The sequence below is a fragment of the Bufo gargarizans genome, chromosome 4 (assembly GCF_014858855.1).
Source record: "Bufo gargarizans isolate SCDJY-AF-19 chromosome 4, ASM1485885v1, whole genome shotgun sequence".
In the NCBI taxonomy this organism is placed as follows: Eukaryota; Metazoa; Chordata; class Amphibia; order Anura; family Bufonidae; genus Bufo; species Bufo gargarizans.
This window is the reverse complement of record NC_058083.1, coordinates 333,468,022-333,486,393: the sequence shown is the minus strand read 5'-3', so window position 1 is coordinate 333,486,393 and position 18,372 is coordinate 333,468,022.

The following is an 18,372-nucleotide window of genomic DNA, read 5'->3' as shown; positions in this document are numbered from 1 at the left end:
AAGGAGGCACAATGGGGATTATTACTATGAAGGGGGCACAATGGGGATTATTTCTGTGAAGGGGGCACAATGGGGATGATTTCCGTGAAGGGGCACAATGGGGATTATTACTGTGAAGGGGTCACAAAGAGGGCATTACAATTATGAAGGGGCACAGATAGGGCACACTGTGAGGGGATGTGACAGGTGCAGCACTATGAAGTGCCTTTTGCGCTGTGGCATTAGAAGAATTTTGATATCTCTGACTTTTTGGTCTAATCAGACTGTCTATTACTCTGTAATTCCTCTAGCGGCATTCTATGGAAACAGTAGGTTTAAAGAGCACACTAAATGCTTGAACTAAATCTTTATTAACTTCAACTTTTCTTCATATATAACACTGCCGTTTCCGCTGCAGATAGTCCATGTACATAACATGTGTTGAAAAGGTATCACAAAATGGCGGTACTTCAATCTTGATGCCAATTGTGGGCACGTCCACCAGAGACGAGGGAACATTTCTTTACCTTCATGGAAAGGATATTTCATAACAACCATGCAGAAATGGCAACCCCGCTCCAAGACTCCGAGGACTGTTGGCACTTACCCATATTCGTCATGATTCATCCTAAAAAAACTGTGCAGATACGAGTAGTATTCGACTCGAGCGCCAGGTGCGAAGGCATTCGCTAAATGATGTCTTAGTGTCTGGTCCAGACCTCAACACCAGACTTCTTGAGGTACTTCTACGCTTCTGCAGAGATTCTGTAGCATTTATGTCCAACATACAGCAGATGTTCCACTGCTTCCTTGTCAAGGAAGAACATAGAAACTACTTGAGGTTCTTCTGGTACCACAACAACAACCCCAATGAAGACATTGTAGAGTACCAAATGAGAGTGCACATCTTCTGAAACAATCCTTCCCCTGCAGTCGTTATCTACGGTGTCAGATATTCAGCCCGAGAGGGTGAAACAAAGTATGGGTCAGATGTCAGATCCTTTGTGGAAAAAGAGTTCTACGTGGACGACTGCTTAAAATCCACACCCACGAACGAGACCGCAATCAGTCTCCTGAAAAGAGATCAAGAAATGCTTGCACTATCTAATTTGAGGTTGCACGAAATCGCCTCCAACAGCCGCGAGTAAATGGAAGCCTGCCGACTCCCTGCCCATGCAATGGAGCCTCGGTTTGCTGTGGGTTTTAAAGGCAGACACATTCACCTTCCAAAATTAGCAAGTAAGATAAGCCCTTTACACGCAGAGGAGTTCTGTCCACCATAAACAGCTTGTATGATCCTCTGGGATTTGTAGCGCCTGTTACTATCCAAGGCAAAATGATGCTTAGGGACTTCACCCCACAGACGTCTGATTGGGATGATCCGCTTTCCACAGAGAAAAAGGATCTGTGGACCGGTTGGAAGAAGTCTCTTGAAGCTTTGACAAGCATTCATGTGGAACGACCATATGCTTCCATGCCATCTACTAAAGTCAAGATGCAAAGACTATACATCTTCTTCAGTCAAAGCAATTGCAGCCATAGCATACCTACAGACCATTGATGTCAAAGAACAATGTCATATAGGATTTGTCATGAGCCGGACCAAACTGATGCCACTCCACGAACACACGATACCCAGACTGGAACTCTGCACTGCTGTGCTTGAAGTGGAGTTGGCTGAACTTATAACATCAGGAATGAACCTAGAAATCGAGGAAGTCAAGTTTTATACGGACATAGGATATATCTGCACCGAAACCAGACGTTTTTACGTCTACGTCTGCAATCGGGTGCTAAGGATCAGGAGATCCACTTGTCCTAAACATTGGTGCTACGTGCCCACACAGCATAATCCCGCGGACCACGCAACTAGATCTGTTGCACCAAGCCACCTTAAGGACACAACCAGGTTTTTAGATCCTGCATTCCTATACCGTTCAATGACTTGCAACATCGGATCCGACACATTTGAATTGGTAGACCCAGATACAGATGAAGAAATCCAACCTGAAGTATCTTCTCTATGTATAGTGATTACCGACCACCAACACAAATCTGGTCGCTTCGTCAGGCTCTCCACCTGGATGTTGCTCTTTTGTGCTATAGCCTGTGTAGTCCACACAGCTCAGACATTACCTGTGAGCCAGAAGCCCTGCAAAGGTTGGCATCACTGCTAAACACACCTTTACCGCTCCTAATCTGAAAAGGTCCAAGAAAATGTAATCGTGGGCCGGCTCCATTGGTACAGTCAAATCTTGATCCCTGTGAAGTACTATTAGCTCTTTTAGATATAAGGAGACTTGCAAGTGTAAGGAACCAGCACTGATAAAAAAGACTCACGTACATTCTGCTTAATTTCCAAGAAATTATGCTCCCTGTTAACATGCCTTAGACCTTTAATTGGGCTAACCCCGCCCTCCATGGCACAATGCCGCCCTATAATATTACAGATAGGCAGGTACAATCTACCTCATGCCTTAACCAATAGGAATACATTTCAGAACTGGAAGGGACATATTTGGACACCTCCTGAGAGTGCCAGTGGGTGGAGCTCAAACATGCTCATGTGGCCTGCTGATCACAATCCCCCATCACCCCCAGGACACGTGCAAATGCTTCCAAATGAATCAGCCTGTCCTTAAATTGATACTGCCCTTTGATTGGACAACATCCATTTAGTCCAGTGAAAGTCTCCTACCGACCCAAAGTGAACCTCTGTCAGACATGGTTTCATCAGGGGGGGGGGGTCATGAGGGTCTTTTAAAACAGGCTCGACCAAAAAGGTGATATAGCGTTCACATGGACACAAGTCCCACCAACCAATGTTTAGCAGCAAGTTGGGGCCCCCATGGTTCAGTGAGACCGGCATCAGTGTACTATACCCCATCGTTGCTGATGAGGACCTGCTGGTAGCTTTCACTAAGAACATTACTCTCAGAGTCAGCAGCCATTAGATCCCCCTCAAACCAACGGTGGTGGCTTTCACATGAGGGACTAGGAACTCAAGTGCTGATCTATAGAATTTCCATGGTACCTTCCTGACCCGATCACGCTCTCTTATAACCGTAATCTGGTCAGACTTTACACAGGAAGCATATACAAAATAAACCTACATAACATTCCTAAGCTAAAGAGAAAGTCCACTATAGTCATCCTATGCTAATAAAAATCTCCACAACATTTACTGCTCCTAATCTGAAAAGGTCCAAGAACATAATCATTTGCACAATATAACGTGAATGTTATACTAAGAAAATAGACTACCTCAACAAAAGCCAAACAGTTTTCAAAGACAACACTTTGGAAAAGCTTTTTCCACCATTGACCAAAATAGGTTACTAAGAAGAATGATTCAGTGGTGGCATCTGTTGACGCCAGACGGGGAGTTTTCTGCCTCCAGGAGAGAGAGATTCATTTCAGATCACGTCTATTTTATTTCTAATTCATTCTGCTGCAATTTCGGTATTCCTGTGTTATTAGTTAGGAAACAGCATAGCGGTGGTAAAATGTATTGCACAGTGTTTTCTTGTTAATAAAGATTATTGCTTTGTGGGAGGCGCTAGGCATTGTGGGTAGGGTAAGGCATTCTGGGAAGGAGAAGCCCAGTCTTCTGTCTACATACAGACTACAGGATATCAGCAGAGCTGTTCCATGCAGGTCTCCTTCTTAAACTCCATCTTTGTGCAAGTATATCTGGTGAGTAAGATCTACTTTGTGTGACACAGTGAGGGGTTGTGTCTAGCAAGGCAGGTATTTTCCTCCCAGCATGTGCGGCTGGGTTGGTTTCCAGCCAGGTGACGTCAAATACCGGACCAGAGTTTAAGTGCCGGTCCGGGTTTTGGAACACCTGGCTGTCCCTAAATAGGCAGCAGAGAGGTCTCTGTTTTTGGGATCTAAGGCTTTGTGCCATGCTGGAGCGCTGAGAGCCGCACGCTGGGGAAACAGGCCCCTTAAAGCCTGCTGTGGACTACTGAAGGCAGAACTGCCAGCAAGGTGACTTGTGTTATATGAACTTTCCATTGTGTGTGAACAAACACTGACGTTTGGAGTTAAGAATTTGTATTTTGCCTCTGTACTGCGCCCGCTTACCCTATCTACCAGACCAAAACCCCACACTTGTTTTAGGGACATTATGTTATGCAGAGCTGTTTAGCTAGGTAAAAGTGTCACTCAGGGAGCTATTTCTGTTAGCTAGATATGCAGTTCTATGTATAGGCAGCCTGGACATCTGCTTTCTTTGTCAATGTATTACTGTACATGCTATTCTATATGTTTTACTTACACAAGTCATTTGTATTCTTGTAGTTTTACCAATTCACAATCCTGTTGACCAATAAACAAGTTAGACTACAGAAAACAGTCCTCTTATTTGGAAGACAGGAATGGTTTATACTGAATGTCAGACTGCACACTGTATGAACCTGTATGAAGACAGAACAGGGGGCTCCACACTATACAGGGCCCCTGTTTTCATGATCAGTGGGGTCCTGCCACTGAATAGGGGATAACTTGGTATAACCGGAATATCCATTTAAACTTGCTCATTTTTCAGGAGCTACAAGAGGAGTTTGCACTATCATACCATTATATATACCAATATCTCCAGGTGAGACATGTGTGATACTCAAAAGGAAACTATGGGGAGATTAATCATCTCCTTGTGTGGACATCGTGTTTGCAAACTTTTAAACACACCTTGCGAGGGTAGCGTATGGGCAATACATTTGTCTTCATTTGCACCCATTTTCAGGCGCAAATGAAGACCGAAATCTACGGCAACTCCAAACTGCTTTATGTTTCATTCATTTGCACGGATAGCCAGAGGATGCTCCTAATTTATGATGAGGTCTGTGCCCAGTCATAAATTAATTGTATCCTCTTATAGCTTAGAAGATTTCAAAGACCAGTGACTGATCCAATCATTAGGAACTTCTGGGTTGATTTCCACTATATATAACTATATATAATAACTTTTTTGGGAAAAAAATCGTTTAATAAGGATTCATATATGGATTAGGATTCATAAAAGACCTAGGTAATACTTTGGTAGATCAGATGTCTAGTATGCTAGATTCGGTTACCATAGACAAATGGGTGAATTTATCATGAGAGGAAAAATTTTAAGTCAGTTTAGCTTGAGTCTGTGTTGCAGTACTTTATGACACAATTATCAAATGTCTCAAGTTGCTTGATAAATTTGTCTTATCCTTAAACCTAACACTGCTACTCCAGTTTTCCTACTCCACCCTCCTTCTGGAGTGAGATTGCGAATTTTTAAAAAAAACAAAGGGCCAGATTTATCATGACTCTGACAGCTCACTCCACTTTAACATATGGCTAAAGTCAGTTTTAGCCAAGTCAGATTTATGATCGGCCCTTTAAGACTGTAATAAATGTGGTTTGACGGTAGCAGTTTATCCGTCAGTAAGCAGCTTTACAAAAGTCGCACATCTTTATGAAAAAGTCGCACGTTTCATGAAAAAGTCGCATGTTCTATTAAAAAGTCTCATAAGATAAGCATGGTCCTCACTGGAGTGAAATTGCGACTTTTTTGCGACTTTTTAAATAGTCCCAATAGTAAATCTGTCTAGAGATTAATTTACATATGAAAACAAGCCCACTTTTAGAAAACTGGCGAGCATACTGCAGAGCAGAGAAAAGTCACAAATTTGTGCGCATTTTTAGCGTTTGGGACTTTTTCACTCCATTATTCTGACCTGAGCTAATGATAAATCTGGCCCAAAGTCTCAATGATAAATCTGGAGAGAAACTCATTAACACAGCTGACCGCACTCACTTTTCCACCCACATTACAAAACTGGAGCGAGTGGTGTAAAAATGCAAAGTCACAAAATTTTGTGCAATAGCTTAAATCTTGAGCAAGCAAGTGCAAAAAGTCACAAAAGTCAAACAAACTCCTGCTGTTCTCCATCAGATAGAATGTAGACTGGATGCTAAGAAGAAGATTTATGGGAGAGGTTTAGGGCTACCGATGAGGGAAAGCGCTTACCCCTGACCTAAGCTGGCTGTGCTGTGCTGTGCTAGCGAGGGTAAGCCTAGCAGTGGGCGTACCCTAAAGGGAGTGTTGAGAAACAGGGGGGGTGGGTGGGTATGAACAGAAGCGCCCTGAGCAGCTGGGGGCTGGAGCTTAAGAAGGTAAGGTGCCCCTCCCACAAATTCAGGCTGACTTTTCAGCCTTCCACTTATGGGAGAGGTTTAGGGCTACCGATGAGGGGAAGCGCTTACCCATGACCTAAGTTGGCTGTGTTGTGCCGGGAGCCAGGAGCGAGGGTAAGCCTAGCAGTGGGCAAAAATAGATGAGGAGATCAGAGTAGTGTCCAAAAACATTCCTCTTAGAGAACGAAATTACAGAAAGCCTGGGAAATCTCTACATTCGGGTTCGGAATGTACCTCGTGAAGTAAGAAGAACGCCAGCGACACATGCATTTGATCACATGCGCCGGGACCCCATTTTTGATGCTGAAGACGCGGCCCCGATTCGGAGCAAGTGCCCAGTAATGGCCAACGGGTTGTAACCGAGACCTCAAGCCAGTGTTCTGATGTGGAACACGAATTGACTTGAAGTCAGGAACTTCCCGTGCCAAGGTAGCAGTGGGCCATCTAGGGGGGTATCTTGTAGCAGGGCTGCCAATTGATGGAGGACCATGACCGGGCACCAATCGTTAGCAGTTTTGAAGAACCTGACCTCCGAGGGAGGCCCATGCTATTGGATTTCGTGGATGGGAGCCAGAGGACAAAATGGTCATGGACCCAAGCCAATTGCCGCACCTGCAATCCCTGACGTTTAGGAGAGGTGCTGGTAAACTCACCTGGCCTAAGGAACCCATAAAACCCGAGGTACATGGCAGCCTTAACCACCTCAGCCCCCCTAGCTTAAACCCCCTTAATGACCAGACCACTTTTTGCAATTCTGCACTACACTACTTTCACCGTTTATTGCTCGGTCATGCAACTTACCACCCAAATTAATTTTACCTCCTTTTCTTCTCACTAATAGAGCTTTCATTTGGTGGTATTTCATTGCTGCTGACATTTTAACTTTTTTTGTTAATTGAAATTTAACCACTTTACGTCCGCCCATAGGATATAAACGTCCTATGGGTGGACCTCTATTTCTGAAAGCACGTTTTAAAACGTCCTTTCAGAAACAGCAGCTGCACGCTAATCGTGCAGCTGCTGATCGGGTTGCCCGCTGTCAGTGACAGCAGGGCAACCCAGAGATAAGGCAGGGACAGTTCCCAGGTGTCCCTGCCTTCCGGATCGCTGCAGACACAGCGCTCAGCGAGCGCTGTGTATGCAGAGCAGGAAGCGCTGTGCGCTTCCTGTTGCGGCCCGGCGGTCATGTGACCGCCTGGACCGGAGAGTGCAGGAGCTGTGTGAGGTCTTTCAGAGACCTCGATCAGCCCTGCTCTGAGGCTGTACAGCGCAGAATCATGCTGTACAGCCTCTCTGGGGGGTGCATTTCTTCTGTAACTGGGGCTACTATGTCAGCCCCAGTTACAGGAGAAATCAACAGTGAAAAAAAAAAAGAAAAAGTGAAGCAAATGTCCCCCAGAGGTCTTGTATGACCTTATGGGGGATGAAAAGTGTAAAAAATAAATAAATTAATTAATTAATTAATAAAGGGTTGAAAAAATAAAATAAAAAAAAGTTTCACATGTAAAAAAAAAAAAGTCCCCAAGTTAGGAATAAAAAAAAAAATTTAAAATAAAATATAATAGACATATTTGGTATTGCCGCGTCCGTAAAAACCAGCTCTATAAAAATATCACATGACCTAACCCCTCGAGTGAACACCGTAAAAAAAAAAAAATAATATGTGTCAAAACAAGCAATTTTTGTCACCTTGCATCACAAAAGGTGCAACACCAAGTGATCAAAAACGCGTATGTCCCACAAAATGGTACCAATAAAACCGTCACCTCATCCCGCAAAAAATGAGCCCCTACATAAGAAAATCTCTCAAAAAATAAAAAAAACTATAGCTCTTAGAACATGGAGACACTAAAAGATAATTTTTTTGTTTCAAAAATGCTATTATTGTGTTAAAGTGAAAGAAATAAAAAAAAGGATACATATTAGGTATTGCCGCGTCCGTAAAAACCAGCTCTATAAAAATATCACATGAGCTAACCGCTCAGATGAACACCGTTAAAAATAAATAATAAAAACTGTGTCGAAACAAGCAATTTTTGTCACCTAGCATCACAAAAGGTGCAACACCAAGTGATCAAAAACGCGTATGTCCCACAAAATGGTACCAATAAAACCGTCACCTCATCCCGCAAAAAATGAGCCCCTACATAAGAAAATCTCTCAAACAACAAAAAAACTATAGCTCTCAGAACATGGACACATTAAAACATAATTTTTTTGTTTCAAAAATGCTATTATTGTGTAAAACTTTAATAAATGAGAAAAAGTATACATATTAGGTATCGCCACGTCCGTAACAATCTGCTCTATAAAAATGTCACTTGACTGAACCCCTCAGGTGAACGCTGTAAAAATAAATAAATAGAAACTGAACAACAAATTTTTTGGTCACCTTGCCCCATAAAGTGTTATAATGAATGATCAAAAATTCATATGTACCCAAAAATAGTACTAATAAAACTGGCACCTTATCCCCTAGTTTCCAAAATGGGGTCACTTCTTGGAAGTTTCTACTGTAAGGGTGCATCAGGGGGCTTCAAATGGGACATGGCATCTAAAAACCATGTGGAGTTCCTTTTCTTCTGCGCCCTGCCGTGTGCCCATACAGCAGTTTATGACCACATGTGGGGTGTTTCTGTAAACCGCAGAATCTGGGTAATAAATATTGAGTTTTGTTTGGCTGTTAACCATCGATGTGTTAAAGAAAAAATTGGATTAAAATGAAAAATCTGCCAAAAAAGTGAAATTTAAAAATTTGATCTCCATTTTCCTTTGATTCTTGTGGAACGCATAAAGGGTTAACAAAGTTAGTAAAATCGGTTTTGAATACCTTGAGGGGTGTAGTTTCTACAATGGGGTCATTTATGGGGGTATCCATTATGTAGGCCCCACAAAGTGACTTCAGACCTGAACTGGTCCTTATAAAGTGGGTTTTGGCAATTTTCTTAAAAATTTGAAGAATTTCTTCTAAACTTCTAAGCCTTCTAACGTCCTAAAAAAATAAAATTACATTTCCAAAATGATGCCAACATAAAGTAGACATATGGGGAATGTTAAGTAATAAATATTTTATGAGGTATCACTTTCTGTTTTAAAAGCAGAGAAATAGAAATTTAGAAAATTGCGAATTTTTCAAATTTTTGGGTTAATTTCATATTTTTTCATAAATAAAGGTGAAATATTTAGACTCAAATTTATGACTTTCATGAAGTACAATGTGTCACGAGAAAACAATCTCTGAATGACTTGGATAAATAAAGGCGTTCCAAAGTTATTACCACATAAAATTAGATATGTCAGTTTTGCTAAATTAGGCCTGGTCAGGAAGGGGGCAAATGGCCCAGATGGGAAGTGGTTAACGAAATTTTTGCAAAAAAATGACATTTTTTACTTTCAGTTTTTTTGAAAAACGACATCCATATATACATTTTTCGCTAAATTTATTGTTCTACATGTCTTTGATAAAAAAAAATGTTTGGGTAAAAGTTATAGCGTTTACAAACTATGGTACAAAAATGTGAATTTCCGCTTTTTGAAGCAGCTCTGACTTTCTGAGCACCAGTCATGTTTCCTGAGGTTCTTCAATGCCCAGACAGTAGAAAACCCCCACAAATGACCCCATTTCGGAAAGTAGACACCCTAAGGTATTCGCTGATGGGCATAGTGAGTTCATAGAACTTTTTATTTTTTGTCACAAGTTAGCGGAATATGATGATTTTTTATTTTTTTTCTTACAAAGTCTCATATTCCACTAACTTGTGACAAAAAATAAAAACTTCCATAAACTCACTATGCCCATCACGAAATACCTTGGGATGTCTTTGTTCCAAAATGGGGTCACTTGTGGGGTAGTTATACTGCCCTGGCATTTTAGGGGCCCTAATGTGTGAGAAGTAGTTTGAAATCAAAATGTGTAAAAAATGCCCTGAGAAATCCTAAAGGTGCTCTTTGGAATTTGGGCCCCTTTGCCCACCTAGGCTGCAAAAAAGTGTCACACATGTGGTATCGCTGTACTCAGGAGAAGTTGGGAAATGTGTTTTGGGGTGTCATTTTACATATACCCATGCTGGGTGAGATAAATATCTCGGTCAAATGCCAACTTTGTATAAAAAAAAATGGGAAAAGTTGTCTTTTGCCGAGATATTTCTCTCACCCAGCATGGGTATATAAAAAATGACACCCCAAAACACATTGCCCAACTTCTCCTGAGTACGGCGATACCACATGTGTGACACTTTTTTGCAGCCTAGGTGGGCAAAGGGGCCTAGAATACTTTGGGGTGTCTTCTTTCCTAAATGGGGTCACATGTGGGGTATTTATACTGCCCTGGCATTTTAGGGGCCCTAAAGCGTGAGAATAAGTCTGGAATATAAATGTCTAAAATATTTTATGCATTTGAATTCCGTGAGAGGTATGGTGAGTTCATGTGAGATTTTAGTTTTTGACACAAGTTAGTGTAAAAAAAAAATAAAAAAAAAAATTTCCGCTAACTGTGCCCAAAAAAATGTCTGAATGGAGCCTTACAGGGGGGTGATCAATGACAGGGGGGTGATCAGGGAGTCTATATGAGGTGATCACCAGGCTGTCATTGATCACCTCCCTGTAAGGCTCCATTCAGACGTCCGTATGTGTTTAGCGGATCCGATCCATGGATCCGTGGATCCGCAAAACACATACGGATGTCTGAATGGAGCCTGACAGGGGGTGATCAATGACAGGGAGTCTATATGGGGTGATCACCCCCCTGTAAGTCTCCATTCAGACGTCCGTATGTGTTTTGCGGATGCACGGTGTCCGTGTTTTGCGGATCCACAGATGCGTGACTCTGCCTGAGACAGCCGCCTCCGGAACGCGATCCTGCGTTAGGTGGTCCGGAAGCGGTTAATAACTAAACTAGGAGAGTGCCCAAAAGGATGTCCATCCAGCGCGGCCGACAATCTCCTAAACATCTCGCCGGAGACAGGCTGTCTACGAGCGGGAGGGGCGTCCCTGCACCTCTGGACTCCCCTAAGGGCCGCCTTGACTGCCTGCACGGAAAAAATGGAACCTCCATTTGTATTATGAAGCATGGCGCCGTGCTGTATCCCGGCTAGGTACAGCTTGATGGTGTTGAATGACAGCCTGAGATCGCGGTGACAGTGGGCTATGAACGCCAGGGTGTAGGAGACATCGTCCACGCCACCTTGCGGGTGGGACCTGGAAAACACTTCAAAAGCTTTGAAGCCGGCTTGGTAGTTCCTGATGGTATTGGAGGAGAGGAAATGCTGAACCAGGTTCCAGGCGTGGGGAAGGAGGGACTCTAGTCCATCACGACTAGAATTTTTCTTGGACACCAGTCCAATGGGGTTAATGCGCCAGGAAGGGAATGGTATTGACTCAAGCGGACCGATGAGGAAACCCTTGTCGACTTCGGATTGGAGCAAATCCTCCACTGCCGCCGGGTCCTCAGAAGCAGACCTCAGGTTGCCGCCCTCCCAAGATGTCTGCGGCATGGCGATGAGGCCCGTGTGGAAGCCCTCTGCGAAGCTGGTCAGCAAAAACTGCACGAACCCCAGGTCAGGGTGGTCTCGCAGAAGGATGCCAAGGAGATCGAGGTCAATGTCGGCTAGTCATAGTTGGTTCGCAGACCTCTTGGGACAGGCGGGACAAGGGTGAGCCCTGAAACACAGCGAGCAAATGTGGAGCGCCCTGCAACAGTTGAAGCTGCATCCGTTTGCGTTAAAATTGTTGCAGACCTGGCTCTTCCCCAGGTATACTATGGGCCGGCCCAGTTTGTCAACCCAGGGGGCGCCCAGTTGGGGACCTGAGGAGCCAGGCAAGGACCTATCCTGGACGGGATTAACCGAGTTCAGACACCAGTCCGAAGAATGGAAAATCGACTGGCACCCTGAACAAGACGGGGCCCTGAGACCCGCGAAGTGGCGGCAAAACAGCTCCATATCGATATTTGCCCAGTTGGTGATGAACTGGAATTGCACCAAGGCAGCAGCAGCCTTAGCCGAGAAGGAGCGGTGATAGTCATAAAATGACGAGCCACCGTATTTATGCCCCATGTCAGTGACCAGGTAGAGGTATGAATCTAGTTCTTCCCTCCTTCTCGGCTGGGCTGAGCACACAATGCCCCTGAACAGGCTAAACGCCAAAACAGATTCCAGGATGGTGAGCTTTCTGTTTCTCAGAATGAGGGAGACGTCACCACAGTTGATAACCCGGTTCTCGGTTAGATCTTGTGAAGCGATAAGGATGGATGCCAGGTTCACGTCCTTTCCTGCCAGGATATCCTTTTTAATACCGTCCGGGATGAAATGGGCCGGAGCCACCCGGGGAGGGAAAATGGAAGTACCTATCACGGCCGTCTGCGGCACAACGGACTCAGCCGGAGGGTGGGACGCCTGGGGGAGGGCCGGGGCCCGTGACTCCAGTACCGACACCCTGGACTGAGCGTCGGCCATCATGCCGACCAGGAAGTCAATGGTGGCTTGCAGATGCCTCAGTGACTGTTGAATGTCCGTGGTCCCTGGCTGGACGCCTGACGGACCCAGGGAGGTCATCAACAGCTTGTATAGCTCTGCTTTGCGGGCAGAGGCCGGGTGAGGGATGCCTCTCTTATTGAGTTTGACCATGAGCCTAGGGATCGTCCAGCTCCTCAGGGACATGGTGCCAGCCTGGCCTGAGACGGACGTTCCAGGGAGTGACAGGGTGTCCTCCATATCTGAAGCATGTGACATGCTTAACCTGTGAAGAAAGAAATAGTCCCGAATAACTATATGTGACCGGAATGTAGTACAACCGGTGCCTACAAGAAGGCTTGTGTCGGTCTGGGTAACGTACCTGGGATTAGAGGCTAATACCTGTACTGATGTCTTGGGTCACCTGACCTTGGTCCAAATGTCGTATAAATGAACGGTCAGAACACGTTCCTGAGAGGACAAATCCATAAAGTTTGGAAGGGAAAAAGAACATATCTGGGGAGGATGACAGGCCTGGGCGATCCAGGAGACAGAGGTAGGTGTGAGCCTGGGCGATCCAGGAGACAGAGGTTGGTGTGAGCCTGGGCGGTCCAGGAGACAGAGGTAGGTGTGAGCCTGGGCGATCCAGGAGACAGAGGTAGGTGTGAGCCTGGGCGATCCAGGAGACAGAGGTAGGTGTGAGCCTGGGCGATCCAGGAGACAGAGGTAGGTGTGAGCCTGGGCGATCCAGGAGACAGAGATAGGTGTGAGCCTGGGCGATCCAGGAGACAGAGGTAGGTGTGAGCCTGGGCGATCCAGGAGACAGAGGTAGGTGTGAGCCTGGGCGATCCAGCAGAGCAGGAAGACAACAGCATATATAATGTGAAATCACATACATATATCAAGTGGCACTGCCACCACCACGGATCAGAACAGACAATTGCAGTGAACGTTTAGTGAAAATCTGATTGCGTATGGGGTGCGATAACAACCTAACCTACACCTGGTGAGGCCCCCTGCTCTCTTTTACCTCAGAACTGAAACTAGCGCCCTTCCAGCCTAGCGGGGACCCGGGAGCCCTCCCCCAATAACTTTTTCCTTTATCTCACCTGGTACTGTGTGGTACGGTCGGTGTGCGTTTGCGACCGTTTTGGTGTCCCTGCCGAGATTTAGCGCCCCCCCAAAAACCATGAGGCCGTGTTGACTGGGGGACGGGGCCCCCCCTTCCCAAGTCGCAAGTTGAGCGGGAGACCCAGATGTAGGAGCAGGTATCGGCGTGCATTCCACGCTGGAACGCATGCTGATCTGACCACCGGAAGCCTGGAACATGGGGGCCCGGACCGGATGCTTCCGTAATGAGGGACCCAGTGGGGACAATGCTTACCTGCCCTGGAGCCGCTGCCCTGGAGTTGTCTGGCCTGAGTAAGGGATCCGGCGTGCGCTCCACGCTGGAACGCACGCCGAGCATGTGACCATGGGCCAAGGCCTGACCGGATTTCGGCGTGCGCTCCACGCTGGAACGCACGCCGATCACATGACCGGAAGCCCAGGTCTGGCCGAGGAGTTCCGCGTGCGCTCCACGCTGTAACGCACGCCGGCCTGTGACAGCGCCCAAGCCGGAGGACGGGTGAGACCCTGTGGAGGGGGGGTAACCCGCAGGCCGGACCCTACCCGTCCTGCCGCCGCATGAGGGAGGCGGAGCGCTCGGGTCTGGAGTGCATATCGAGCCGGGAGTAGGTGACCGCCGCTTCAGAACATCACACATGAATTACCTATCCTGCAGACGGGAATCGGCGGTGTATAGGTGGCGAAAAAACGAAGCAGTTGAAGCAGCTCACGACGTGCATGGGTGCAGTACCAGAGCAAAGCGACTCCTTATCCAGCGTATAAACAGAAGCGCCCTGAAGAGCTGGAGCTTAAGAAGGTAAAGTGCCCCTTCCACAAATTCAGGCTGACTTTTCAGCCTTCCACTTATCATCTCACTTGTGCCTGAAAAGTGGCATTAAAAAGTCGCAGAATAGTCACATCTCCCGGTTTTTATGCCACCCTCTGCACTTTTCCTAAAGAGGGCTGTGGCCAGCAGTGACATAATCTTTTTCACCAGTTTTCTGGTGCAAATTAAGCCACAAGTGCGTGGACTGTCGGAGTATGCGCCTAATTTTTTACTAGGCCTGCACCTAGTCATAAATTAGGCGCATCCTCTGGCAGCTCAGGGGATATCAAGACAGTCGCAGAAAGAGCATCCTAAATATGTAATAGAATTGGCAGATGTTCCCCAAATGTTCTGAGGCAGAGATTATTTGTCTACTTTTTAGGACAAGATTACAAAAATGATTACTATAGCCCTCTCTATTACACTCCAGTGAGATACAAAAGTTTGTGTTTTAGGACTAGTCAAAGGTTTACATTAGCTATGCTGTACCCTAGAGGGCTACTGCAAGTTGTTGATTTGCTACTTAATAGATTAATTATGTCCAGTGTAAATGTTAATGCACTTTTTCTATGAGATGTTTGTAATCCAATAGTTGAAAAGAGAACACCATTTATTGTACCCTGCTCAGTGGTAGGAATTTAGGGAGCTGAGTTTAAGTGGTCTAAGGCTATATGCCCCCGACCGTTGCCATTTTGCGCTTCCCAAACCGTGGATCCATAATTCTGCATTTCTGACCATTATGCTTCAACATACGGTCATGTTTCCATGTGTCATTCACTTTTTGCGGGCCCCCCAAAAAAACACTATTTTAGCCCCAACAACCATTTTCTACGGCTTCCACAGAATAGAGAGCTCTGATAGGTTCCTTTGTTTGGCTGGCATTGGTTTCTGGTGATTTCTTCCTGATCAAAATGGCGAAACCCGCTGGAGATGCAGCCTCCTGTATTGGCTTCCTTTTTGGCAATAAGGACACCATTGATGTATGCCGAACAAAGAATCGAGGAGGAGCAGGCAATAGTTATACTGCAGTGCAGACAGGCAAGAAGCAGGGTGAGATCGCCGAAAGCATGCACAAACCTCTGCACTACAGCTCCTGCGCGGTGTGGGGTCTTTCACCCAAACAGATGCGTTTCAGAGCAGCCTGCTGTCGTTTTCCCCTGGCTGTGCTGAAGTTGATTGTGCAGGTGTTGCGCTGACATGATGAGGAGGAACAGGAGGAGGAAGTGGAGGAGGAGGCAACAGGAGGCACCGAGAAACATCCAACAATCCTCGGTGGGCAATCCTCGGTGGCGGTAGGACATGCGCCAACCCGCTTTCCACCTCAGGCCCAGCTGCCACTACATTTATCCAGTGAGCAGTTAAGGAGATATAACGTCCCTACTTATGCTTACTGGTCCACACATTGATGGTTATGTGGACCTTGCCACTGATGGAGTTGCAGAGCATACACCTGATTTTTTTTCACCACTTGTACGTACAGAGCATGGACAGCCTGTCTGGAAAAGTAGTGGCAGCTGGGAACCATGTACCATGGGACAGCTGCCATCATGACTTTTTAAAACTCTCCGTCTCTACCAGACGGAATAGCAGCCTTTCAAAGGCCAGGAATTTTGAAATGCTGGCATTCAGGGCCAGGGCTCACCAGGGTAGGGGGGGGGTACTTCCTCTTGCTCTACAATGTTTGGGGGAAGGACAGCAGAATGCTTCCATGGGACAGTGTGGAGATGCTCGGTGACACTGGTGGTGGTAGTGGTGTTGCTGTCACATCCTCACTCTGAGGGGTGCCAGGAGGTCCTGTCGCTCCAGAGGGGGAGGAAGGGGCCAAGATTTTTCAGGTGTCTATTCCACTGCAGCTTGTGCTTTACACTTAGAGGCCTGGTCATGCAGGTGGGGCTCAGGTTTAGAACATTTACAGTATGCCTCGCTTCTGGCTAGGGTGACGAGACGTCCAGTTTTAGGCCGGACATTCCAGTTTTAAGACTTCTGGCCCTCCGTACGGCGCAAGGCCAGGACGGGTGGCTAGAAGTCCTCCTTTTTTGTTGTGTAATGGGGCAGGACCGCTCAGACAGGCATGGTCACTTTAAGGAAGCAGGGCCACGTTTGGATTACTGTGACTACGCGCTTATGTGACGACGTTATCATTTTTTTTGGGTCACCCACCAAATTGGCTGACGGACGAACAATTGCATTTCTGTGTAACGGGTGCAAATTAAGTGTTTTGCACCTCCAAAAATGGCCATAGGTGACCGACAGAATTAACAGAAAGGTGAACTATTGTATTTCCATGTCACAGATGCAGATGAGGTGTATCTCACCCCAAAAAAGGCTTTATGTCACCAACGCAATTATCAGACTGACTAAGGCCTCATGCACACGACAGTATTTTTTCACGGTCCGCAAAACGGGGTTCCGTTGTTCCGTGATCCGTGTCCGTTTTTGTTTCCGTGTGTCTTCCTTGATTTTTGGAGGATCACCAGACATGAAGGAAATAGAAAAAAAATCTAAGTCAAGTTTGCCTTGCAAATGATAGGAAAAAAAACAGACACGGATCACGGACGCAGATGACAATCTTGTGTGCATCCGTGTTTTTTCACGGACCCATTGACTTGAATGGGTCCACGAACCGTTGTCTGTGAACAAAATAGGACAGGTCTTATTTTTTTCACGGACTGGAAACACGGATCACGGACACGGATGACAAATGGTGCATTTTCCGAATTTTCGACTGACCCATTGAAAGTCAATAGTCCGCAGAAAATCACGGAAAACGGAACAACGGACATGGAACGCAACAACAGTCGTGTGCATGAGGCCTAAATCTCATATAACAGTAAGACGGATAAAAATGTTGTGTTCTGAACCCCCAAAATTGCATTATGTCACCAACAGAATTAACAGACTGATTAACTATTGTATTTCCGTGTCACGGATGCAGATGAGGTGTATCTCCCTCCCAAAAAAGGTGTTGTGTCATAGACACAATTAACAGACGGAGTAAATCTACTATAACAGTAAGACAGATGAAAATGCAGTTTTGAAACAAAAAAATGGCTTTAGGTCACCTACAGATTGAACAGCCCGATTAAGTATTGTACTACTGTATCACTGGTGCAGAGGTGTTGTATTGCACCCACATAAATGCCCATAGGTCATCAGAGTTATTAAAAACAATAAAAGCCTAACACTGCAGCAGCATCCTGTCCCTACACTAGTCAGAGTGGAATGGCAGTGCAACGGTACACATATTGTATGGTAATGTGATCCGGCATTTATGCATGTAGGGTCACGTGGTGCGCCGGCCAATCACAGCCATGACAATATTAGGCATGACTGTGATGGCTTCCAAGTGCCCACAACTTAAAGGCTTGTTGATTTGGCTGAGCTGCAGTCTTTCAACAAGGTTTATTTAAAATCCGTACAATGAACACAAACACAGACTTTGGTGCCAAGATTCGGGTGCCCGGACACCATAATGTTTGGTACGAACCCGAACAGTACGGTCAGGGTTAGCTGATCCCTACCAATTATATGTCATCAGGAAAATCCAGCTCTTTCTGACTTTTCTAGGACATTGAGATTTTGTAGGATGAATTGGAAGAAGTAAAGCAAGCAAAAGATGAGGATGGTCATCATTAAGACCTGGTCCCTCTAAGGGGTGCATTAAAAAAGAAAGATTTTTATATTCTACTACATACTATAGTCAACTCAATGGAAGGGGAGGGACTGTAATACCAGTAACTTGGCCAGTTGCACATTCAGCTTCTGCACTGTTGGATGAGTGCACGCATACTGTTCTATTTTTGCAATCATCTGGGTGATCAATTGCTATTGAAA